The sequence below is a fragment of the Callorhinus ursinus genome, unplaced genomic scaffold (assembly GCF_003265705.2).
Source record: "Callorhinus ursinus isolate GAN/ISIS: 27379988/994484 unplaced genomic scaffold, GSC_fseal_2.0 scaffold6, whole genome shotgun sequence".
NCBI classification, from domain to species: domain Eukaryota; kingdom Metazoa; phylum Chordata; class Mammalia; order Carnivora; family Otariidae; genus Callorhinus; species Callorhinus ursinus.
In genome coordinates, this window is record NW_027397068.1 from 77,998,598 (window position 1) to 78,024,375 (window position 25,778).

The 25,778-nt window shown below is 46.9% G+C and overlaps 1 long non-coding RNA gene across 1 annotated transcript; it reads left to right on the forward strand.

Annotated features, from left to right (window-relative positions):
• Window positions 1–23,431, forward strand: LOC141373022 (uncharacterized). Its single transcript, XR_012378651.1, has 2 exons — window positions 1–359; window positions 20,922–23,431. It is a non-coding gene; the product is annotated as an uncharacterized lncRNA (long non-coding RNA).
• Window positions 23,432–25,778: the final 2,347 nt, after the last annotated feature.

Below are 25,778 nucleotides of genomic sequence, written 5' to 3' on the forward strand. Positions count from 1 at the left end.
CCGCGGGCCGGGCCGGGCCGGGAGTCTGCGCCAGACGGCGCTGCGCTTGCGGGCGCTGGGGCTAGAGCTCCGCCCGCTGCAGTCGCCGCCTCCCATCACCTGCAGTTGAGACGCGCAGCTGTGGCCGTGGGATGAACGCAGGTCCTCACGCGTGTGCTCCACGCTCGGTGCCGCAGATCCAGGGCCAGGGCTCCAGACCTGAGCCCCACGCTGCAGCCCCGGCGGCCAGGGCTGCAGGCCCGACGCCCAGTACCGCAGCCCCGGCCTCTAGTCCGGCCGCCCCGACATGCAGGGCAGCAAATGCGATGTGCAGGCCTGACACCGGAAGAATACTGGGGCCAGTTTGGGAATACTGACAGGTAGGGTTTCGGTTCTAAATTGGACATCTCCTTACTACAAGTGAAGTTTTCAAAATATCTTCATTTGCAAGGAGTCAGCGGGGGAAGGGCAGACTTTGGGGCAGATGGTTCTGTGTTCTGATTTCAGTCCTGCCGCTCACCACGTGGCGCTGGGAACCAGCTCTTCCCAGCCTAATCTCCTCAAGACATAACACCTACTTCAGTGGTTAAATGAGAATAGATGTACTGCACCTGATCTCAGGCGAAATAGCAGGAGGCTGCCTTAGTCTGTTTTACTTGTGAGTGTACTCACTGAATTTGAAAGAGTGAAAGCCTGCTTACTAGAGGAATAACTAATCCAACCCATCTTTCCAGTTTTGCATAAACACTGCAAACCTTCAAACAACTGTTTACTGTTCTCTGGTTGCTCCGGGGTGAATGAAGCCCATGGGGAAGAAGCATCTTTTTTCTTAATTACCCACCATGGATATTTTAAAGAGAGATTAAAAATACAATATGAATTTCAGAGTATCTTGGAGCTTTCCATAAATATACTACCCTAAGGTCATCAAGTGATAGGTTTTGCTTTTGAGTTTGGTAAGATCATAATGAAAATGTCTATTATTTTGTTTTGTTACATCACCCAGATTCCTAAAATCTGACAATTAAAAGGTGATCCCCAAGGACTTTTATTATCCATCATAATGCCTTCAGTAGAGATTTTATCTCATTTCAGATAAATAGATATTATAAAGACTCTAAAAAAGCAGATCATACACTTGCTCAAATAAAGCAGTCCAATGTTCAGCATCTTTTGGGCAGAAAATACTTGTATTTGGCCTATTTATACTAAAGAGTGAGATCTTTTTGTCCTTAATTTTAAAAGATCAAATAGATGATAAACATCTGCTATAAAATAAATCTCTATGCTTCTAATAAAAGAGTACATCTATACCTTCTGTAAAGGCTTCCTTTTGAAGTTTAGTAACTTTAGCCTCCCATATGCAAAAAGGAAACAAACGGATGTCTCTGGTAATGGACAGAAAGCTTTCCAAGGATATATGAGATTGAACCATGTAAAACTGACAATGTCTAACTACTTTTAACCTAAAAAGAACAATTTCCTATGTTTCAACCTGTACTTGGGTATAAGACATTTTACTTGGAAAATAATACTGAACCTTTAAGAATGTGGTTTGGGTTTTTTCACTTCTTGTACCTCCAGAGCCAGGCTTAGTTTCCTGAAAAATACTGCACAAAGTGTATTGAGGGTGTGACCCCCCCAATGCAAACACTAAAATGGTGGAATCTAGGCTCTGAAGCCAGACTGCCTGAGTTAGAGTCCTGGCTCGCCCACTTTGTAACTCTGGGATTTTGAGCAGGCAACTCACACTATTTCACTTTCTCATGTGTGAAAATCAAGGTGATAACAGTTCCTACCTTGCAGGGTTGTTATAAGGATTGAATTAAAAAAAATACTGCAGTGGATCCTCATTTTTCATGGGTTCTATATTTGCAAATTCACCTAATTGCCAAAGTTTATTTGTAACCTCTAAATCAGTACTTGCAAGTGTGTTCATGGTCACTGAAGGACAGGTGCAGAACAGCATAAAATTTGAATCATCTGGGGCACATGGTCCCTGCTAAGAGGGAGCAAGGTGATGCTCTGCCTTCTCATTTTAGTTCATACCATAAACAAGTCCCATTTTTGTGGTCTATTTAGTGCCATGTTTTTCACATCTTTGTGCTTTTTGTTGATTTCTTTTTTTAAGACTTCTTTTTTTTAAAGATTTTATGTATTTATTTATTTGAGAGAGAGAGAGACAGAGAGAGAGCATGAGTGGGGGAGGGACAGAGGGAGAGAGAATCTCAAGCAGACTCCCCAAAGAGTTGGACATTCAACCAACTGAGCCACCCAGGCGCACCTTTTGTTGATGATTTCACTGTTTTAAATGGTCCCCAAACCTAGTGCTAAGGGCTATCTAGTGTTCCTGCTCAGGAGGAGGCCTTGGCTCCCAGGCTGCTTCCCCTGGGACCGTGGTCTCCACACCTGAAATCAGCCCCTGCCCCCTCCCCCTGCCTCCCTCACTTCCCCTGATCGCAGGAAAGCAAGAGTAAACGAGGCAAAGACCAGGCCAGAGAGGAGAGCCTGGGTCAGGGAGACAGAGGTTTCCCCGCTGGGGGAGTGGGCCGTGGGAGCTGGAGACTAGTCCTTCCTGCAGGCCCAGCCCACACTCCAGATGGGAGCCTCCATCCTGTGTCAGGAACTCTGCACAAACCACCACCCCTTATTCCCACAGAGGGCTGCTTAGGAGAGGAACATCATACAGGGATGTGGGAGCCCTTCCCTTGTCCAGCATTTCCAGCATTTTTTTTCTTTAAATTTTTTTTATTGTTATGTTAATCACCGTACAGTACATCATTAGTTTTTGATGTAGTGTTCCATGATTCATTGTCTGTGCATAACACCCAGTGCTCCACGCAGAATGTGCCCTCTTTAATACCCATCACCGGGCTAACCCATCCCCCACCCCCCTCCCCTCTAGAACCCTCAGTTTGTTTTTCAGAGTCCATCGTCTCTCATGGTTCGTCTCCCCCTACAACTTACTCCCCTTCATTCTTCCCCTCCTGCTATCTTCTTTTTTTTTCTTAACATATATTTCATTATTTATTTCAGAGGTACAGATCTGTGATTCAACAGTCTTGCACAATTCACAGCACTCACCGTAGCACACACCCTCCCCAATGTCTATCACCCAGCCACCCCATCCCTCCCACCCCCCATCACTCCAGCAACCCTCAGTTTGTTTCCTGAGATTAAGAATTCCTCTTATCAGTGAGGTCATCTGATACATGTGTTTCTCTGATTGACTTATTTCACTCAGCATAACACCCTCCAGTTCCATCCACGTCGTTGCAAATAGCAAGATCGCATTCCTTTTGACGGCTGCATAATATTCCATTGTGTATATATACCACCTCTTCTTTATCCATTCATCTGTCGATGGACATCTTGGCTCTTTCCACAGTTTGGCTATTGTGGACATTGCTGCTATAAACATTGGGGTGCACGTACCCCTTCGGGTCCCTACATTTGTATCTTTGGGGTAAATACCCAGTAGTGCAATTGCTGGATCGTATGGTAGCTCTAATTTCAACTGTTTGAGGAACCTCCATACTGTTTTCCAGAGTGGTTGCACCAGCTTGCATTCCCACCAACAGTGTCGGAGGGTTCCCCTTTCTCCACAGCCCCGCCAACATCTGTCGTTTCCTGACTTGTTAATTTTAGCCATTCTCATTGGTGAGAGGTGGTATCTCATTGAGGTTTTGATTTGGATTTCCCTGATGCCGAGCGATGTTGAGCACTTTTTCATGTGTCTGTTGGCCATTTGGATGTCTTCTTTGGGAAAATGTCTGTTTGTGTCTTCTGCCTATTTCTTGATTGGATTATTTGTTCTTTGGGTGTTGAGTTTGATAAGTTCTTTATAGATTTTGGATATTGGCCCTTTATCTTCTATGTCATTTGCAAATATTTTCTCCCATTCTGTCGGTTGTCTTTTGGTTTTGTGGACTGTTTCTTTTGCTGTGCAAAAACTTTTTATCTTGATGAAATCCCAATAGTTCATTTTTGCCCTTGCTTCCCTTGCCTTTGGTGATGTTTCTAGGAAGAAGTTGCTGCGGCTGAGGTCAAAGAGGTTGCTGCCTGTGTTCTCCTTTATGATTTGGATGGACTCCTGTCTCACATTGAGGTCTTTCAACCATTTGGAGTCTATTTTTGTGTGTGGTGTAAGGAAATGGTCCAGTTTCATTCTTCTGCATGTGGCTGTCCAATTTTCCCAACACCATTTGTTGAAGAGACTGTCTTTTTTCCATTGGACATTCTTTCCTGCTTTGTCAAAGATGAGTTGACCATAGAGTTGAGGGTACATTTCTGGGCTCTCGATTCTGTTCCATTGATCTCTGTGTCTGTTTTTGTTCTAGTACCATACTGTCTTGATGATGACAGCTTTGTAATAGAGCTGGAAGTCTGGAATTGTGATGCCGCCAGCTTTGCTTTTCTTTTTCAACATTCCTCTGGCTATTCGGGGTCTCTTCTGGTTCCATACAAATTTTAGGATTATTTGTTCCATTTCTTTGAAAAAAGTGGATGGTATTTTGAGGGGGATTGCATTGAATGTGTAGATTGCTCTAGGTAGCATTGACATCTTCACAATGTTTGTTCTTCCAATCCATGAGCATGGAACGTTTTTCTATTTCTTTGTGTCTTCCTCAATTTCTTTCATGAGTATTTTATAGTTTTCTGAGTACAGATCCTTTGCCTCTTTGGTTAGATTTATTCCTAGGTATCTTATGGTTTTGGGTGCAATTGTAAATGGGATCGACGCCTTAATTTGTCTCTCTCCTGTTTTGTTGTTGGTGTATGGGAATGCCACTGATTTTTGTGCATTGATTTTATATCCTGCCACTTTACTGAATTCCTGTATGAGTTCTAGCAGTTTTGGGGTGGAGTCTTTTGGGTTTTCCACATACAGTATCATATCATCTGCAAAGAGTGAGAGTTTGACTTCTTCCTTGCCGATTTGGATGCCTTTGATTTCTTTTTGTTGTCTGATTGCTGTGGCTAGGACTTCTAATACTATGTTGAATAGCAGTGGTGATAGTGGACATCCCTGCCGCATTCCTGACCTTAGGGGGAAAGCTCTCAGCTTTTCCCCATTGAGAATGATATTCGCTGTAGGTTTTTCATAGATGGCTTTTATGATATTGAGGTATGTACCCTCTATCCCTGTACTCTGAAGAGTTTTGATCAAGAAAGGATGCTGTACTTTGTCAAATGCTTTTTCTGCTTCTATTGAGAGGATCATATGATTCTTGTTCTTTTTTTTGTTAATGTATTGTATCACGTTGATTGATTTGCAGATGTTGAACCAACCTTGCAGCCCAGGGATAAATCCCACTTGGTCGTGGTGAATAATCCTTTTAATGTACTGTTGGATCCTATTGGCTAGTATTTTGGTGAGAATTTTTGCATCCATGTTCATCAAGGATATTGGTCTGTAATTCTCCTTTTTGATGGGGTCTTTGTCTGGTTTTGGGATCAAGGTAATGGTGGCCTCATAAAATGAGTTTGGAAGTTTTCCTTCCATTTCTATTTTTTGGAACAGTTTCAGGAGAATAGGTATTAATTTTTCTTTAAATGTTTGGTAGAATTACCCTGGGAAGCCATCTGGCCCTGGGCTTTTGTTTGTTGGGAGATTTTTGATGACTGCTTCAATTTCCTTTGTGGTAATAGGTCTGTTCAGGTTTTCTATTTCTTCCTGGTTCACTTTTGGTAGTTGATATGTCTCTAGGAATGCATCCATTTCTTCCAGGTTATCTAATTTGCTGGCTTATAGTTGCTCATAATATGTTCTTATAATTGTATGTCTTTGGTGTTGGTTGTGATCTCTCCTCTTTCATTCATGATTTTGTTGATTTGGGTCATTTCTCTTTTCTTTTTGATAAGTCTGGCTAGGGGTTTATCAATCTTGTTAATTCTTTCAAAGAACCAGCTCCTAGTTTCGTTGATCTGTTCTACTGTTCTTTTGGTTTCTCTTTCATTGATTTCTGCTCTGATCTTTATTATTTCTCTTTTCCTGCTGGGTTTAGGCTTTATTTGCTGTTCTTTCTCCAGCTCCTTTAGGTGTAGGGTTAGGTTGTGTATTTGAGACCTTTCTTGTTTCTTGAGAAAGGCTTGTATTGCTATATACTTTCCTCTTAGGACTGCCTTCGCTGTATCCCAAAGATTTTGAACAGTTGTGTTTTCATTTTCATTGGTTTCCATGAATTTTTTTAATTCTTCTTTAAATTCCTGGTTGACCCATTCTTTAGTAGGATGCTCTTTAGCCTCCATGTATTTGAGTTCTTTCCGACTTTTGTCTTGTGATTGAGTTCTAGGTTCAAAGCATTGTGGTCTGAAAATATGCAGGGAATAATTCCAATCTTTTGGTACCGGTTGAGACCTGATTTGTGACCTAGGATGTGATCTATTCTGGAGAATGTTCCATGGGCACTAGAGAAGAATGTGTATTCCCTTGCTTTGGGATGGAATGTTCCGAATATGTCTGTGAAGTCCATTTGGTCCAGTGTGTCATTTAAAGTCTTTATTTGCTTGTTGATCTTTTGCTTAGATGATCTGTCCATTTCAGTCAGGGGGGTGTTAAAGTCCCCCACTATTATTGTATTGTTGTCAATGTGTTTCTTTGCTTTTGTTATTAATTGCCTTATGTAATTGGCTCCTCCCATGTTAGGGGCATAGATATTTACAATTGTTAGATCTTCTTGTTGGATAGACCCTTTAAGTCGGATATAGTGTCCTTCCTCCTCTCTTAGTACAGTCTTTGTTTTAAAATCTAATTTGTCTGATATAAGGATTGCCACCCCAGCTTTCTTTTGGTGTCCATTAGCATGGTAAATGGTTTTCCACCCCCTCACTTTCAGTGTGGGGGTGTCTTTGGGTCTAAAATGAGTCTCTTGCAGACAGCATATTGATGGGTCTTGTTTTTTAATCCAATCTGATAGCCTGTGTCTTATGATTGGGGCATTGAGCCCATTTACATTCAGGGTAACTATTGAAAGGTATGAATTTAGTGCCATTGTATTGCCTGTAAGATGACTGTTACTGTGTATTGTCTGTGTTCCTTTCTGGCCTGTGCTGCTTTTAGGCTCTCTCTTTGCTTAGAGGACCCCTTTCAATATTTCTTGGAGGGCTGGTTTCGTGTTTGCAAATTCTTTTAGTGTTTGTTTGTCCTGGAAGCTTTTTATCTCTCCTCCTATTTTCAATGACAGCCTAGCTGGATATAGTATTCTTGGTTGCATATTTTTCTCGTTTAGTGTTCTGAAGCTATCAGGCCAGTCCTTTCTGGCCTGCCAGGTCTCTGTGGATAGGTCTGTTGCCAATCTAATGTTTCTACCTTTATAGGTTACATATCTCTTCTCCCGAGCTGCTTTCAAGATTTTCTCTTTGTCTCTGAGACTTGTAAGTTTTACTATTAGATGTCCGGGTGTTGACCTATTTTTATTGATTTTGAGAGGGTTCTCTGTGCCTCCTGGATTTTGATGCCTGTTTCCTTCCCCACATTAGGGAAGTTCTCTGCTATAATTTGCTCCAATATACCTACTGCCCCTCTCTCTCTTTCTTCTTCTTCTGGGATCCCAATTATTCTAATGTTGTTTCATGTTATCATATTGTTTATCTGTCACATTCTGCCCCCGTGATCCAGTAGTTGTTTATCTCTCTTTTTCTCAGCTTCTTTATTTTCCATCATTTGGTCTTCTATATCACTGATTCTCTCTTCTGCCTCATTTATCCTAGCAGTTAGTGCCCCCATTTTTGATTGCACATCATTAATAGCCTTTTGATTTCAACTTGGTTAGATTTTAGTTCTTTTATTTCTCCAGGAACGTTTTCTCGAATAACTTCCATGCTTTTTTCAAGCCCAGCTAGTATCTTTAAAGTCATGATTCTGAACCCTAGGTCCGACATCGTACTAATGTCCGTATTGAGTAGGTCCCTGGCTGATGGTACTACCCCTTGTTCTTTTTGCTGAGGTGATTTTTTTCGTCTTGTCATTTTGTCCAGAGGAGAACAGATGAATGAGAGAACAAAATGCTAACAGATTTACAATGTCCGCAGCAAATATACTCTACACAAATCAGAAAAGACGTGAAACCAGGGGAAAAGAAAGGGAAAGAAAGAAAAAAGAAAGAGAAAAAAAAAGAAAAAGAGAAACAAACAAAAACAGAACAAAACAAAAAAAAACCAGAATATGATCAAATATGATCAGGCTAGTGCGTAGATCAGTGCCACACACTAGATTTTGGGTGTATTTTGGTCTGTTAGGAGAAAGTGCCTCCTAAAATTTTAAGGAAAGAAAGACTTATGTATGTACAAAATAAGGGTTGATATAATGAAGGGATGGAAGATGACTGTAAAGATGAAAATTATAAAAGATTTTATAAAAGGAATTGATAAGTTGTTTGAAAAAAGAAAGAAGATTTTAAAAAAAGGGGGGAGAGAATGTGATCAGGCAGGAGACTAGAACAAAGCCATACACTAGTGATTTAGGGTATATTTTGATCTCTTAGAAGAAACTGTATCTCAAGATTTTAGAGAGAGAACAACTTATCTATACATGCCAAAAATAAGGGTAACTACTATGAAGGGGTAGAATATGACTCTAAAAATGAAAAATAAAAATGTTTCTTTAAAAAAAGGATTGATAAGATGTTGGTTGAAAAAGGGAAAAAGAAAAATTCAAAAAAAAACAGTTAAAAAATTAACTTTGAAAGACTAATGAATCATGGTAAAAAAGCCATGAATTCTATGTGCAGTATTCCCCTAGCGCTGGAGTTCTCCCGTTCTCCTTGATCGGTAAACTTGGTCTTGGCTTGCTGGCTGTTCGTGCTGATCTTCTGGGGGAGGGGCCTGCTGCCGTGGTTCCCAAATGTCTTTGCCGGAGGCGGAATTGCCCCGCCCTTGTGAGTCTGGGCTAAGCAAGCTGCTTGGGTTTGCTCTCGGGAGCTTTTGTTCCCTGCAAGCTCTCGGTACAGCCTTGGAGGACGAGAGTGAAAATGGTGGCTTCCCAATCTCTGCCTGGAGGAGCCGAGAACTCGGGGCCCCGCTCCTCAGTGCGCCCCCAGAGAAAAGCAGTCACTCTCATCTCCCTGGTCTCCGGCCGCACTCCGTGCTCACCCGGCCTGTGACCGAGCGTTGCTATCTCTGGCACCCGACCCCGTGTGGAGTCTCCAAACCCAGCAGATCCCTGCAGTGCGCTCCCGCGCCGCTCCTCCCGGGGGAGGAAGGGGAGTCTCCCCGGATCTGCCGCTTGTTGGGTCCCTGCTGGAGGAGCAGTGGCCCAACTGGGCCGCGGATCACAGTCTATGGCCACCCCAAACTGAGAGCCCCCGCCTCGGCTCCGTCCCTGCAGCCGGCTTCCCCGCCCCGATACCCGGGAGCTCTGCCGCACTCAGGCACCCCCGGTCTTTCTGTGACCCCGAGGGTCCTGAGACCACACTGTCCCGCGAGGGTTCCACCCCCCGCTTAGCCACTGCAGCGACGTCCCTCCGCGGAGCCGACTTCTAAACGGTCCGATTTTGTGCTCCGCGGCTCTAGCACTTGCCAGAAGCGGCCGACGGAGGCCCCCTCCCCCGCCGTCTATCCTCCCGAATATCGCCTCCGATTCACGTCTCCGCACGTCATACCTTCCAGTAAGTGGTGGCTTTTCTGTTCAGAGAGTTGTTGCTATTCTTCTCTTTGATCTCCTGTTGAGTTCGTAGGTGTTCAGAATGAATTCCTGAGACCAGACGAAATCCGGGTCTCCTGCTCCTCCGCCACCTTGCCAGTCACCCATTTCCAGCATTTTGAAAGAAGCTACTGTAGAACTTTTGAAATGTCCTGTTCCCTCCTCTAAGATCTCATGTAGCCCTTGGTAGGAAGTATCAAATGTATCCAATACTCTTAAGCATTCAGGTAGGAAATGACACTTGAAATCGAATTAGAAGTATCTTGGAAAGAGTGCAGAACCCCCAAGTTTGGATAGATGGAGTAATGTTTAATCATTGGTCTTTTACTGTCTCTCATGAGCTTGTCTCAACCACTCCTCTGAACATGGTAGCAAATCCTGATACAAGTAGTAACATCGGATCCTCCTTCAGGACTAAGCCCCCCCCCCCCCCCCCCCCCCCCGCTTTGTGAAGGAACAAATCAGTAACCAGTGAGCAGGTCTGTGGCCAGAGTTACCCAAGTGCTTCACAGCAGAAGGGGTCTGGGTCAGAGGGGAACAAGTTGGGCCTGAGCAGAGGAACGGGACTGCTTGCGAAGGTGTGGGTGGAAAGCGGACGTTCCTGTAGTTGCTTAGAAGTTGTAGAACTGAGCTGAGAAGAGACGAGACAGGCCTCGGGAAAAACAGCCTAAGTTTTAATCATGCTTCCTATTTTTCCAAAGAGACCTTAATTCTCCCTGTCACATTTCCTTGTTCTGTTCCTGACATCCCCCCAGAAACAGAGTGAGCTGCTCTGGCCACCACTGCCAGGAAGGCGACAGGAGGGAGGTGGCCAATTACAACAGAGCGCCAGCCCCATCCCCACACTTCCGCTGAGGCAGCAGGGATCCTGAGCTGATCCAGAGGCACTCCCGCCCGAAGGGAGGGCACATGTGGAGGCCAGTAAGTCCCAGGGTTTGAGAAGGCCAGCGATCCCAGGAGATACAAGGTGTGCAGGTGGTCACCATCACCTCTGGCTGGTAGGTCCAGTCTGGCCCCACCTGCAGCCACTCTCCATGCGCTGGCTGGGGAGGCCCTTTAATTTTTTTATTTATTTCTTAATTTTTTGGTGTGGAGGAGGTCCTTTTTAATCTGTTCCACTCATTCTTCTGTTTAAAAACTTTCCACTCCCCCCATGTTTTTAGAATAAAGACCACAGCGATAGTCGTAAAGGACAGAGTAAGTTAGCATAATGTAGAGAACTGGTCAGTCTTCTTTCCAGCCTCATGCATTACCACATTCTTTGCACAACCCATGCATGTGCACACATGGGTACATGCATACACACACTGTATAAACACTCAGAAACTCACATGATTAGCCAGACCACCCTGCTCAAAGTCTGTGAAATCTGTGCCCCACCCAAAAGCCTTTCTCTACTCAGTTCTCGTTGCTTGAAATCTTACTTCCCCAAAACGCCTTGTACCCCACCCCTAATGCCTACAAACTTCTTTTCTTGGCCAGTTCTCACTTGACCTGTGGGTCTCCTTGGAGAGCCTTCCCGGACCTCCCAAGATACGGCCAGGTGCCCCTCCCCGTGCCCTCCTAGCTGCTCTGTCCACCCCCTACAGACTCACCAATCGCTCGGCTGATGTCTGTCCCCAGTCAGCTGCCCCCTGAGACCACCTGGTTCGTGTCCTGGCCCCATCCCGGGGCCGAGAGCCCGGCGCTGGATGGAAGCTCAGCATGGGTTCCTCTAATGAATGAGTAACAATAACTAGAGCATGTTAAAGAATCTGAGGTATAAATTGCTTCTGTATGACATCTAGGGTTGACTATAGAGGAGAAAATAAATCCAGATGTTAATTAACGAACAGTTATTTCTTGAGTACGTCCTGTGTGGCATTGCTGCCTGGGTCGGCAGCATATGTCCACGGACGAGTGACAGAAGCCCTGTCCCACCCGGTGATGGAGCTGGCTAGAAGAGAAGAGGCTGTAAGAAGTCATTATAATGGGCAAACTGTGGTTCAGCCAAGCCATGGAATATTACTCATCCCTAAAAAGAAAGAAGCTATCAAGTCATGAAAAGGCATGGAGGAACCTTAAATGCACATTACTAAGTGAAAGAAGCCAATCTGAAAAGGCTACATCCTGTATGATTCCAACCACATGACATTCTGAAGAAGGCAAAACTATAGACAGTGGAAAGATCAGTGTTTGCCAGGGCCTGGGGAGAGGGGTGAACAGGCAGAGCACAAGGGGCCTTTAGGGCAGTGAAACTGTTCTGTATGACACTGTCGTGGGGGATACATGTTGTCACACTTTTATCAAAACCCATAGAATGTACAACACAAGGAAAAAACCCTGGTGTAGAAGACGGATCTCAGTAACAATGTATCAGTTGGCTCATCAGTTTTAACAAACACTAACAAGCCCTAATGCAAAATGTTAATAGTGGGGGAAACAGGTACCGGGGAGGCAATATATGGGAACTCTCTACTTTCTGCCCTTTATCCAGGAAACCTAAAACTGCTCCAAAAATGTATTAATTTAAAAAATAATAATATACCACTGAGTGAGTTGTATTTGTGAGCGTGGCTCTGTAAGGACATGCAGGTTTCCGCAAGAGCTGTGCCTGGGACCTCTGCTGGTCTCCGCAAGCAGGAGAGGCCACTGAGACCTCAGGAACGAGTGGGCACAGACCGCGGAGAGGGGCTCCAGGAGGAGGGCAATGCTCATGCGAGGCCTCGAGCTGGGAGGGAACTTAGCGTATTTGAAACAGGAAGAAAGTTGTGAGTGTACGTTGTTTGGCTGGTATGAGCAGCACAACAGGGAGAAGCGAGTTAGGGGAGGTGGGAAGGAGCTGACTGGGGGAGCCTTGCAGACCGTTGTCTTGGTCGGTTTGGGCCATCACAACAGATACCAGACTGTGCAGCTTAGGGAAATTTCTGTCCCACAGCTCTGCAGGTTGGAAGTCCAAGACCAAGGTGCTAGCTGATTCGGTGTCAGGTGAGGGCCCAGTTCTTGGCTTGTGGACGGTCAACTTCTCCCGGTGTCCTCACAGGCTGGACAGAAAGGAAGCTCTGATGTCTCCCTCTTTTTATAAAGGCGTTAATTCCATCATGGGAGCACCACTCTTGTGGCCTAATCTACCCTGATCTCCCCCGGAGGCTCCCTCCAAATACTATCGCCTTGGGGATTAGGGCTTCGACATAGGAAGTTTGGAGGGACATAAACATTCAGCCCATAGCAAGCTTGTTAAGGATCTGGAATTGTCACCTCTGAAAGATGGGAGGCCATTGAATTTGTCACATCAGATGCGAATGGGACACATCAGATTTGTGGTTTTTAGAAAGCTCGCTCACTCAGGACACCTGGGTGGCTCAGTCAGTTAAGCACCTGTCTTTGGCTCAGGTCTGGGATCGAGCCCCAAGTTGGCCTCCCTGCTCAGTGGGAAGCCTGCTTCTCCTCCCTCTGCTCCTCTCACCTGTGCTCTCGCTCTCTCTCTCTCTGACAGATAAATAAAATCTTTAAAAAAAAAAAAAAAGAAAGAAAGCTCATTCACTCATGCTTGGAAAGTGGGTCTCAGAGGGTGGGCGTGGATGTGCACCATCTCTTAGGGTTTGTATGGTAGGCCAGAGGAGGGAGGGGCACCGTGCCTTAGACAGGGACGGCGTGGAAATGGGCAGAGCGAACAGTCACCAGACTAACGATGGGATCCGCAGGCCTTGATGGCTCGCAGAGAGGGTAGCAGTGGAGGGGGGCTCCCGGGGCGGGCACGGAGCATGGTGCGCAGATGGACTGGAGATGGAAATTTGGGGGACATCTGGGTAGAGCCCTAGTGGTGCAGAAAACCCCCCAGGAAGTGTGTGGGCGGAAGAGACGTGTGCACAAAGGAGAGGAGCAGTGAGCGGAGGGTGGGGAAGTGGTGCAGTGTCTAAAATAAGCAAGGTGGCTGGACTCAACATCGGCCACCACAGCGCCTGCGCACTTCTGTAGCTCTCCTTTCAGAGGACTAATGAGTATTCGAATGACCCGACTAAAGCAGGCATTTTCTCTGCCATGGTTGCTCATGGAACATCACCCCATTACCGAAGAAAAGATCCAGAATCTTTGCTGCTTGCGCATTGAGTATGTCCAGCGAAGCCCGATTCACCTTGACACTCAGGTTCACATTTGCTGAGCCATGTAAGTCACCAAATGGTGAGTGAGTGAAATATTTTCCCCAGGGACCTGCACTTTGTAGAAAATATTCTGTTTCTAAATTTTGCCCATATGTGTTATTATAAAAAAAAAAAAAGACACAAAGGTGACTTTTCATGGCTATCGGGCATTGTGTCTTTCCAAGAGAGAAGTTTTTATACCTCGATCCCCCAGGAGAGAAACTTCCTTCCCCAGATCCTGTCTCCGGACAGGCAGCAGGGGGACCCTGGTAGCCTGAGGACAGAGCTCTCCTCTTTGCTGGGTCTTTCCGACAACATCTGGTGACGCCGACCGCAGTGCCCCTGCTGCGGTCACAGCTGTGTTGGAGTGGAGCCCCAGTCGCTGCGTGTTCATGTCCTTCCGAAACTCCTGAAAGTCAGGATTACTTTCCCGAAACTCCTTTGCTAGTCCATGAAGACAAGTCCTTCCATGACTGACGCTTGGAATTAATGAGCCAGCAGTAAACAACTTTTGGGTGTTGATTGCTTAAAAGCGAAAGTAAACTTAGCATTTTGATCATTTATGTCTCCTGATCTATTTGTTAACATCCCAGCACTCAGGTGGCTCATCCAAGGTTACCTGTGAGAGGGGTCAGCCTAGTGACCGAGGACAGGTGAGCACCATTGTGCAGCCCACCGCAAGGCCAGTATTGGGAGCTAAGGCAAGGTCAGCAACAGCCACGACTCGGGGTGGGGCGGGGGGAGAGCCCCGTGTGTGCAGCCAGAAAGGCTTAGCAACCTGCACTTTCCTGAGACTGACTTGGCTGATGATCAGGACAGTTTGGCAATAGCTTTTCTCAACGTTGGGGGCTGTCTGTATTTGAATCCTGACTCTCAGCATGCCTAGTTCACTTCATGTTTTTCTGTTTTCTTCTCTATAAACTGGGAATCATAATAGAATTAAATAATAGGGCTGTTATAAGGATTAAATGAGATTATACAAGTGGGGGTCTTAGAACAGCCCCTGCTACATATCATGAGCTCCATCAAAGAATGATGGATTTTGGCATTGTTTGTTTGGATAAACCATTACTTGTATTCCAGTTTGGTCACTTATTGGGTATGATCTTGTGCAGATGATTTTGTTTGTTTGTGTTTTAACTTCATGTGTCTCCTTAGGGGGAAAAATTGTTACAGCAGTTTTTTGTTGATTGCCTCTCTGGCAATTCTATTCTCTGGATAAGAAAATGAACTGCAGTTTTGTGCTGGGCATGGCGCCTACTTAAGATTCTTTTTCTTCCCCTCCCTTTGCCCCTTCTTTCTCTCTGTCTCTAAAAAACAAAACAAAACAAAACAGCCCAACATATTTAAACGTTCACTTAGGGGCGCCTGGGTGGCTCCGTCGTTAAGCGTCTGCCTTTGGCTCAGGTCGTGATCCCGGGGTCCTGGGATCGAGCCCCGCATCGGGCTCCCTGCTCTGTGGGAAGCCTGCTTCCCCCTCTCCCACTCCCCCTGCTTGTGCTCCCTCTCTCGCTGTGTCTCTCTCTGTCAAATAAATAAAATCCAAAAAAAAAAGAAAAGTCTCTTATGAAAAAGAAAAAAGTTCACTTAGGGGGGCGCCTGGGTGGCTCAGTTGGGCATCTGCCTTCAGCTCAGGTCGTGATCCCGGGGTCCTGGGATCGAGCCCCGCATCGGGCTCCCTGCTTGGCGGGGAGCCTGCTTCCCCCTCTCCCTCTATTCCTCGCTCATGCTTGCGCTCTCTCTCTCTCTCTCAAATAAATACAATATTTAAAAAATAAAAGTTCATTTAGAAATTATGCTGTCTTTCCTCTTCTGTTTTGTTTTTTTAAAGATTATACTTATTTGATGGGGTGGGGGAGGGGAGAGCCAAGTTGCGGGGGGAGGCAGAGGGTGAAGCATGCCCCCCCCGTGGAGCAGGGAGCCCGATGCGGGGCTCCATCCCAGGACCCCGGGATCACGACCTGAGCCGAAGGCAGACGCTTAACCGACTGAGCCACCCAGGCGCCCCTTCTGTTTTATTTTGTTTTGTTTCGTTTTTTTTTTTTTTAGCCGTCCTTTAGCTGGTTAAGGGTGCAGCAAATGACACCCAAATTAAGAAACTTGGTGACCAGAACTCATCTCGGTGGGCTGGGTGGGAGATGGTGAGGATGGGCTCTCCGGCGTCCTCCCCGGCGGGGAAAGCCGCCTGTGTTCACCAGCTGCCTCTCCCATGCGGATATATTTATGGAGGCGGAAGTCAGTCAGGGGTAGACTTGTGTGTTGGTACCAGGGTCACTTGCAGAGGGCCTGGGTACAAACAAAACGTGCAGGTGGTACGATCCAATCCCAGTCTGTGTGACTTCGCCCCTGCCGCACTTGGCCCAGACGCCCACCCGCCAGTCTGCACGCTCTTTGTCCTGGGTTTGCACGTGTGCCTCAGCAGACGAAAGGGGTATTCCAATAAGGTGGTTGTATGTATTTGGAAAGGTGTTTTTATATTTCTTACAACAAATACCAGCTGAATGTGAAACCCGATGTATCACTCATGACCTCTGTGTTCAGGCCTTGTGGGTCCACAAGGTGGCGTAATTTTGCCACAAAAATAGTCTCAGATGGGGCGGCGGGGGTTGGTAATCTCTCCCTTTTGGGCCTTGCTGGCATTCTGGAGGCAAGTGTTTGCCTGTTTCCTGGTTCCCGTTCACGTGCTGCCTACTGCCCTGGAGTCCAGGGAAGTCCCTTCCCGCACGGCCCAGTGACCGTGTCCCCAAGAGACCTCAGCTGACCGAGGGGGAGGGAAAGTGAGCTCTGCCGATGGGTGGATGGCACAGGGGATTTCATTATCTCCCTCCCTTCCTTCCGAGGCGGTCGCCCAGCCCGACGGTCAGGACAGAGTTCTTGAGACCTTTTGCAGTGCGGCGTAGTAAGTTCACTTGAGTGGCGTGAGGACAGGACCCGTGGGCAGAATGAGTTGCACTTTTGCTGTATGAAGCTGGTGGTTATCTGCTTAGCGCTCAAGCAGGAGGGGACGTGCAGGGCGTGGTAGATCATGAGTGTCTTCAAATTTCTATTTGTAAAACAACTTTCACAAGATTTCTCTGGTGCCTCTTGTTCGGTTGGCTATTAACTGTTGGTGAGATTTACAGGCAGTCATGAGACCCTTTAAGAAGGTAGCAGCCAGCGGGTATTTGATCCTTATAAGAACTGCGCAGGTTACAGGTCAGCCTTCTGGGCTGAAGATGAACATTTTCTGCTTCTCTGCCTCATCCCTCCCCCTCTCGCCCTCACCCCCTCCCTCCCTCCCTCCCTCCCTCTCTCTCCCTCCCTCCCTCCCTCCCCCCTCTCTCTTTCTTCCTCTCTCCCTCTCCCCCCTTTGCTCTCTCCCCTCCCCCCTCCCTCCCTCTCTTTGTTCCTCTCTCCCTCTTTCTCTTCCTCCCTCCCTCCCTCTCTCTCTCCCCCTCCTTCCCTTTCCCCCCTCCCCCCCTCCCTTCCCCCCTCCCCCTTCCTCTCTTCCTCCCATTTTCAGGAGCCTCCATGGCCTTTCTTACTTTTGGCCTTGACCTTTGCATTTCTGCCTGTGGAGCAGCCCGCACGTGTCTCTGTAACAGGAAAAAGAGCAAAGGGTCGAGGGCCACCCCTGGGAAATGAGCTCTGTGTCCAGGGCGTTCTGGAAGGACTTCTCGGTCCCGGCGGTCCGCAGGAGGACACGTGTGTGCCCAGACTGGCTGTGGGTCCTCCGAGTTCTGCTTAGGAACACCAGCTGGACAGCCAGTGCTTGCATCTTTCTCACGGAATGAGACAAGCGTCTCAGCTAGCGTGGCTGTGGCAATGACCACATCCGAATTTGTGCTTCTAGGTGAACAGTCCAGGGTGACTGGGAATGAGACCCACGGCAGTGCTCCGGGGTTAGGTGGTGGGTTCTGGTCCTAAAGAGCTGGATTCAGGCTCTCAACCCGTACTGCATGATTGGTCTGACGTGCTAGTTCAGCTCTTTGCATCCAGGCTCTTGACGTGTGACGTGCTCGGTGCATCTTGAGGCCCCCGCCGTATACATTAGTACAACGTCGTGTTTGTAGCAGCTCGTCTTTGTCCTGCGAGATGTCTCCTTTCAAAATAATTGTAGACTCTCAAAATCGTTGCAGATGTAAGTAGAGTTTGCTTCTACCCTTCCCCTAATTTGCTAATGTTAACATCTTACATAACCAGACCACCGGGATCGAAACCAGGAAGTTGGTGCTGGTGCAATAGTATTACGCGCCAACGGACAGACCTCATTCGGTCCCTCCACCTGTCCTGCCAACACGCTGCTTTCTGGGGCAGAATCCCTCCCGCCTCGCGTTCGGTTGCCGTGTCTCCAGCCTGCGGCAGCTCTACTGCCTTTATTTTTCATAACCTTAACACTTCTGAAGATTAGTGGTCATTTTGTACATGTCCCTGGCTCTGGGGTTAGTCTGATATTTCCTCATGATTAGACTGAGGTTGTGAGAATTCTTTTTTTTTCTTTTTAGCTTTTTATTTATCAGAGAGAGAGAGCGCGTGCATGTGCATGCAGGAGTGGGGGGGGGCAGGCAGAGAGGGAGAAGCAGACTCCCCGCTCAGCAGGCCCCCCCATACAGCTCTTATCCCAGGACCCCAGGATCATGACCTGAGCCGAAGGCGAAGGCGGATGCTTCACCCACGGAGCCCCCCAGGCGCCCTGAGGCTGTGAGAATTCTTAGAGCATCCTATCAGGAAGGGCATGGTGTGTCTGTATCTTATTGCCGATACTCCTAACTTTGATCCCTTGGGCAGGGTGCTGGTGGCCAGATTCCTTCACTGTAGAATTGCTGTTTTCCAGTGTCATTAATGTCATATCACCTGGGAGGAGATATGTTGACACTGCAACTGTCATTTCTCCTTATGCTTCCACCGAGTTCAGCATCAACAATGAATCTGGCCTGCACCCAGTATTCCCGTGGTGGTGGCCGAACGGGAATTTTCATCACCCATTCAATATTTATCTCGTCGCGTTCTATCATAAGGCGGAGCTCTCCCCACCTTCCGCATGAACGCACGTATGTACATGTGTGCATGCGTGTGTGTATTCATTTACTCATTCATCTAATTATTCAGTTGTAGGACTATGGACTTCTGGGTATTTATTTTACTCTGTGAGTTCGTAATTGCTACCATTATTTGTTTTGTTGCTTAAATTTGTCCCTGACGGGGAGCTCTGCAAGCTGGCTCTTGTGTTCTTTCAATATGCCCTTTTCATTTCTTGCGACTTCCTTAGCTTCTGGCACGATGCAGTGTGTTTCCCCCACCCCACCGTTTCCCAGGGAACCCCGGTTCCTTTCATGGGAAATGGATGTCTATAAATGGGGATCTGGCCTAGCCCCAGGTGTGTATGTTGCTCCTGTGTACCATCGCCTCCAGGTCACCTGAGCAGGTAGAGCTGGGGGCAGTTTTATACATAACACATCATGAGTTCAGTCTTAGACGCCCACTTTCTTTGCCTTCGTCTTTTTTGGAGAGCCAGAAATCTGGCTCTGGTCATCCACAGTGTATTCACGTATTTGCTGGGTCCTGGATGAAATGTAACATAGTTTCAGAACTTCTTGCCCACACTGTTGTGGAAAACACATTTCCTGATGAGAGTATAACATTTGTGTGTAGGTCTCTTCCTCTCACGCTTTCCATGTGCAGTCGATACACTGTTCTCCAGACCGGTACAGGTTAGTTCTTTTCTCCCCCACCCTGCTGTGGTTCTGTCTTCATTCATAACCCAGTAGGGGCATTTCCTGCTGCTACATTCCATTTGGGATCCCCCAACAGCCCGGCTCATTCTAAGAATTTATTTTTGGCGGAATTGTTCTAAAAGAACCATACCCAGACACCCGCAGAGACTTTTCCTCCATTCCCTCCCCCTCCTCCTGCCCCCCATTCCCGCCCACCCCTTGCAGGCAGGTAGCTCATTAATTCCTGGTTTGTGCTTCCTGTGCTGATTTTGCACAAAAGATCAGACACATGTACTTGCCTCACCCCTTCTTTCCTACATGAGGCTGGCATGTGTGCTTTTTTCACTTAATATATTCTGAAATCAGTCCATATCAGTTCTTAGATCTCTCTGTCTCTCTCTGTTACAAGGGCATAATGCTACGTTGCGTTCCATAGTTTTCTCAATGACTACTTAATTTTTCATTAAAACACAATGTTGCAATAAGTAACCTAATGCACACACATACATAATTTTTTAATTGTTGGAATTATGAGTTGTGTACTGCCGTGTCACAAACTGCCCCCGAGTGTAATAGCTTCAAACGGCAAACATCTGTGGGGTCGGAGTCTGTGAGCAGCTTGGCTGGGTCATCGGCTCAGGGTCCCTGCAAGGGTGTGCTTAGGCTGCCGTCAGGCTGGAGGGCAGGGCTGCCGTCTCAGCTGAAGGCTGGGCTGACGGAGGACCCCTCGCAAGCTCCCTTGCACTGCTGGCCAGAGGCTATCCCTCATGGGTTGTTAGGCTACCAGGTTGGACGGAAGCTGCCCCCCCCCCTCCTATAATGGACTTTCCATAGGTATTTGATCTCCCTGAATTCCACATCTCTTATAACAATCTCCCAGATTTGTTTCTTACCCCAGTTCTTCCTTCAAGAGCATTTCCGATGCATGGCAAACTTTTGGGGCTTTATACGAGTGAGAATATTTATATTACACTCACACTTGAATGACAATTTGAATACAATTTTAACATCCAGAGTTCTTTTCTTTTACTACATTAAAAACATTACACCATTAATCTCACATATCGTTTTGCTATTGGGAAGTCTTCTATCTGTCTTTTATTCCTTGGTAGGTAGGTGAAGAAATAATTTATCGTTCAGCCAGGAGACTTTTGAGAGTGGAGGGGACACTGCTAATGATTAAGCTTGGACAGTAGGTGTAAACCAGCAAGGTCATAGCTGAACTAAGCCACATGGTTTATTTATTTATAGGTTGTTTGGTCAACCTATTTATAGGTGATTTATTCTTTTGCTCTGGAATCTTTTAGAATTTTCTTTCTGCAGTTGATATTCTTGGGCTCCGCTGTAGTGCTCCTGCACCTGGTTTTCCTTTGTCCCTGCTTGGCCCTCTGTGAATTCTTTATGCCTGAACCACTGCTCTCCCTCCCACCTTCTCTCTCCGCCCCGCCGCCCACATCTACGTTCCCTCTACTGATTTCTCATCAGGAACCGTGGACACGAGGACTTAGAAGTCGTGTTCCTGTGTGAGGGTCGGTTGGAGTCCTGAACTGCCAACAGAATGTGCTCTGACCAGTGTGAGCAGAAGAAGAATTTACTGCAGCCTACGAGGTCACGGCAGAACGGGAAGATCTCCAAGACGTGCTTCCAGGACCAGTACCCAACCCCCAGCGGGCCAGGGCGGAGGAGCAAGCTGCCAGCACCGCACCCCTGGCTCACTGCCTGGGCTCCCACTGCCACAGGCGCATGGTTCTCCGCGGTGGGAGCCGCCCTGGTCCCCAGTTGGCTGTTCTGCCAGAGCCTGCCTCCTGGGACACTTCCACAGGGAAGCCCGACTGGCCCGGCGGGGGGGGGGGGGGGGGTGCACCAGGAGCCAGAGCTGATCAACAGGGAGCCTGATACCCCTGAAACCAAGACTACACTATATGCTAACTCACTTGAATTTAAATTAAAAAAGAAAAACAAATGGAGTTCGGGAACTTCCTAAAATCCATAAAGGCTGTTTAAATCATGTGGGCTGGGTTTAGGACACACCTTGCCTCCCTGCAGATGCCCTGGGGAGCCTGCAGTCTCCGCAGTTTTCGGAACTGCCTGTTGGCCGAGTGACCCCGATCTACCCACGATGTCACCTCTAACCTGAGACAGCTGACGCCAACACGGAAAACCGGACACTTCCTTTGAGGGCTTGTCTGACTCTCTTTCTAGAAGAAAAGGGAGACTTTTATGTTTTAAATGAAATTTGCCGAGTTCTCCCTCATGTGTCCAGAATTTTTCAGGCTATTTTACAAACACCGTTAAGCTCCTCTATTCAGCGGAGACATTCGCTCATTGATCCAGAGGGCTTTGGGAGCATCGGTCTAGAAAAAGTATACTTACTACTGAGATACCTTCCCCGTCCCTCAGTTGGCTCACCTACCCCAAGTGTCTTTAAAGACTTGAAGCAACTTCTGGACACTACAACAAATTATGAAGTTGTAATTCTTCATGAGAAAGGCTTCTAGGGGCGCCTGACTGCCTTAGTCGGGGGAGCGTGTGACTCTTGACCTCGGGGTTCGAGCCCCACGTTGGGTGTAGAGATTACTTTAAATAAATAAGAACTTTTTTTAAAAAAAGGCTTTTAGAAGGAAGTGGAGTGGGTTGAATTTAAATGTGGTAAAACTTAAAGATCTGCTGAGCACTCTGTTACTGTGTGTGAGGTACTCCACTTTCTAGGTTAAAATCAAAGCGCAGTAGACTCGTGGCCGGGAAGGGGCCCGGGCATGCCCGGGGCGTGCTCCCGGAGCCTGCTCTGACGTGTTCTGCCCTGTGTTCTTATTTCTCTCTTGGCCAGCAGCAGAGATATTGCGGTGAGGCTCACTGCTGCCCACACGAGCCTTCCAGCTGCCCACTGCTCACCCTTCCCTGACTTACAGCTCAGTCGGGCCCAAAGTACTGTTGCTGAGCCAAACAAAGCACGTTTGGTCTCGGGTTTCTTCGTTTTTCTTCTCTTTTCTTTTATTAACATATACTGTATTATTTGTTTCAGGGGTACGAGTCTGTGATTCATCAGTCTTGCACAATTCACAGCGCTCACCATAGCACATACCCTCCCCAATGCCCATCACCCAGCCACCCCGTCCCTCCCACCCCCCTCCACTTCGTTTGTATTTTTAAACAGTTATAGTCACTAAAAGGTGGCAAATACATAACTATGGTCACTATACTCGAAGGTATTTAATTGTGCTAGAAAAGATATAAATAAAGCATTTTGACTTCCGAGTAAAGGGAAAATTTCAGACAAAACCCTAGAGCTTGCTTTTACCTAAGTCGCCTTTGTTTCCCTGTGGGATCTGAAGGCACATCTCCCTAGAATCTCCCAGAGGAAAGTTAAACAGGGACTCACAATCAGGAGCATGTTCACTGAGAGAATTGTTTGAATTTATGCAGGGTAAGCCTTGGTATGGAAATACACAGCACGGTCTGTGGGAACTTCGGGGTGCCGTTTTTACTTACAGAGAAAAGTCAGGGCACAAGAGAACTTTCACATCAGGACAAGATTAAAAAGTCAAACTGGGGAGGGAGGTGACGGTACGAGAAATGAAATAGGAAAAGGCAGAATTGGCTTGTTGAGCCAGAACTCATCAGTTCTGGCCTGAAGCACTCACAGAGATTGCTCAGATGGGCCAGTCACCTCGAAACACACGGGCTCACCCGCCCCCCGATTTCCTGCACTAGGAAAACTGGCCCAGAGCTCCTGCGTCCTCCCTGTCCTCCTGGGAACAATCGGCTGCCAGAAGGCACACATCTTCGCCTGAGAACAAACTTGCACAATCATGGGGAACGCCGCAGAGTATGTGCCTGGGCAACACATAGTGAGAGATTATTTCATGTGAATTTACAACTATTACCCGGAACTTACATACTGAGGACATGCACTCTGAGGACAAACTATAAGGAAAATTTTGAACTTTTATTTCAGTTTCATCGTTTATGATAATAAAGGTGCGATTGTGAAATCATTTTTGTTTAGTTGGGTAATGAAGTGTCCGAGTTGTTAGAAATGGTGCTGTTCAGTACAAAGGATTCAATCGAGAAAATCAAAGAAATACTGTATTATATACAATAGTAGAAATATCAGTACGGACTCATGATGTTTTAGAAACCTCTCTTTTAGTGCTGGGCGCCTACACGGCCAGAAGGGGCTGTCCTGCCAGCAGCGAGAGCCTGCAGGAGCCCCGAGGGTGGGTGCACTCCATTCCCCGCGCACGGAGACGGGGACGGCGCGCCCCGGGAAGGAGGGGTCTCCTTGCTGAGGATAGGAGGTGCCATGTGCCAGATCATTTCTGCTGTAAGAAATCAGTGGGATCATCTCTGAAGATACCTTTAAAGGGGCCACTAGTGGCCAAAGAAATGATATTCGAGCCAAAAAGAATAACGGGTGAGGGGAACCAAAAAGTATGAGCTTCCAGTTATAAAATAAGCAAGCCATGGGATGTGATGGACAGCATGGTGACTAGTTAATAACAGTGTGTTGAGTATTTGAAAGTTGCTAAGACGGTTGCCTGGCTGGCTCAGTCGTTAAGCGTCTGCCTTCGGCTCGGGTCATGGTCCCAGGGTCCTGGGATCGAGCCCCGCATCGGGCTCCCTGCTCGGCGGGGAGCCTGCTTCTCCCTCTCCCACTGCCCCTGCTCGTGTTCCTGCTCTCGCTGTGTCTCTCTTTGTCAAATAAATAAATAAAATCTTTTTTAAAAAAAAGTTGCTAAGAGAGTAGATCTTTTTTTTTTTTTTAAAGATTTTATTTATTTGACAGAGAGACACAGCGGGAGCAGGAACACGAGCAGGGGCAGTGGGAGAGGGAGAAGCAGGCTCCCCGCCGAGCAGGGAGCCCGATGCGGGGCTCGATCCCAGGACCCTGGGACCATGACCCGAGCCGAAGGAAGACGCTTAATGACTGAGCCACTCAGGCACCCCTAGATCTTTTTCTTTAAAGATTTTATTTATTTGCGAGAGAGAGCATGAGTGGAGGGGAGGGGCAGATGGAGAAGCAGGCTCCCCGCTGAGCAGGGAGCCCGATGCGGGGCTCAATCCCAGGACCCTGAGATCATGGCCTGAACCGAAGGCAGACGCTTAACCAACTGAGCCACTCAGGTACCCCAAGAGACTAGATCTTAAAATCCTTATCACAAGAAAAAACGTTTTTTAACTGTGGCGATGGATGTTAACCTACTCGCGGTGATCACTTTGCACACATATGAACGTCAAATCAGTATGTCGTACACCTGAAACTCATGTCAGTTACACAATAAAAAATAAGATTTACCACTTAACCTCAGACTTGACCCAAATTAAATCCGTCACAAATCCTACTACTTAGCCTTTTGACATCTGCATGTTCACATTGGGTCATAAGATCCAGGATCCTGAGAAAACCCCATTTTCTGCATGAACGCCTGCTCCCCAGACTCTGCTCACTTTTTCTCTTCTGTAAACTCTGATTATAGTTATTAGTCACAAATTTATAATCGTTAAGTTAATTGCAACTTTATTGGGTAGACTTCACTCTCCGATATTGCACTTCCCATTCTGCTTGAGGCGGGTAGCTGTTTCAGACATTTTTCTTTTATTAATACTCTCCCGATATCTAAAACAATGCAGAATGCATGACAAGATTGTTTTCCTTTATTTTTAAGAAATATTTAATTAATTTATTTGAGAGAGAGAGCACGGATGGGAAGGGCAAAGGCAGAGAGAGAGAGCATCCCAAGCAGACTCCTTGCTGAGTGCAGAGCCCAACAGGGGCCTTACTTAATCCCACAACCCCAAGATCATGACCTGAGCTGAAACCAAGAGTCAGACGCCCAACCAGCTGAGCCACCCAAGAGCCCCAGGTTGTTTTCCTTTCAAGATAAGTTCATTCCAGTTGTAAAAGTCACCTTAAACAGAGGACCCAAACCAATGTTATTTCAGTAAACACCTTTCTAGTCCTGTCTCCTTCACTATGTATCTGTTTATATTTTGATTTAAACAGGATGAAGTCTTTATCCAATAATGTTTATTGAATGAGTTACATTAATTATTCCTGTTTTGGCAAATGTGTTTTACTTCCACAGTTTTTCATGCCACCAGCCAATGCGGTTAAACATATTTTCTTTAAGGGGCACCTGGCTGGCTCAGTTGGTGGAGCGTGTGACTCTTGATCTCAGGGTCGTGAGTTCAAGCCCCACAATGGACATAAAGCTCACTTTAAAAACAACTTAAAAAATATAATTAAGGGGCACCTGGGTGGCTCAGTCCTTTAAGCCTTTGCCTTCGGCGCGGGTCATGCCCCCAGGTCCCTGCGGGGGGGGGGGGGGGGGGGTCTGTTTC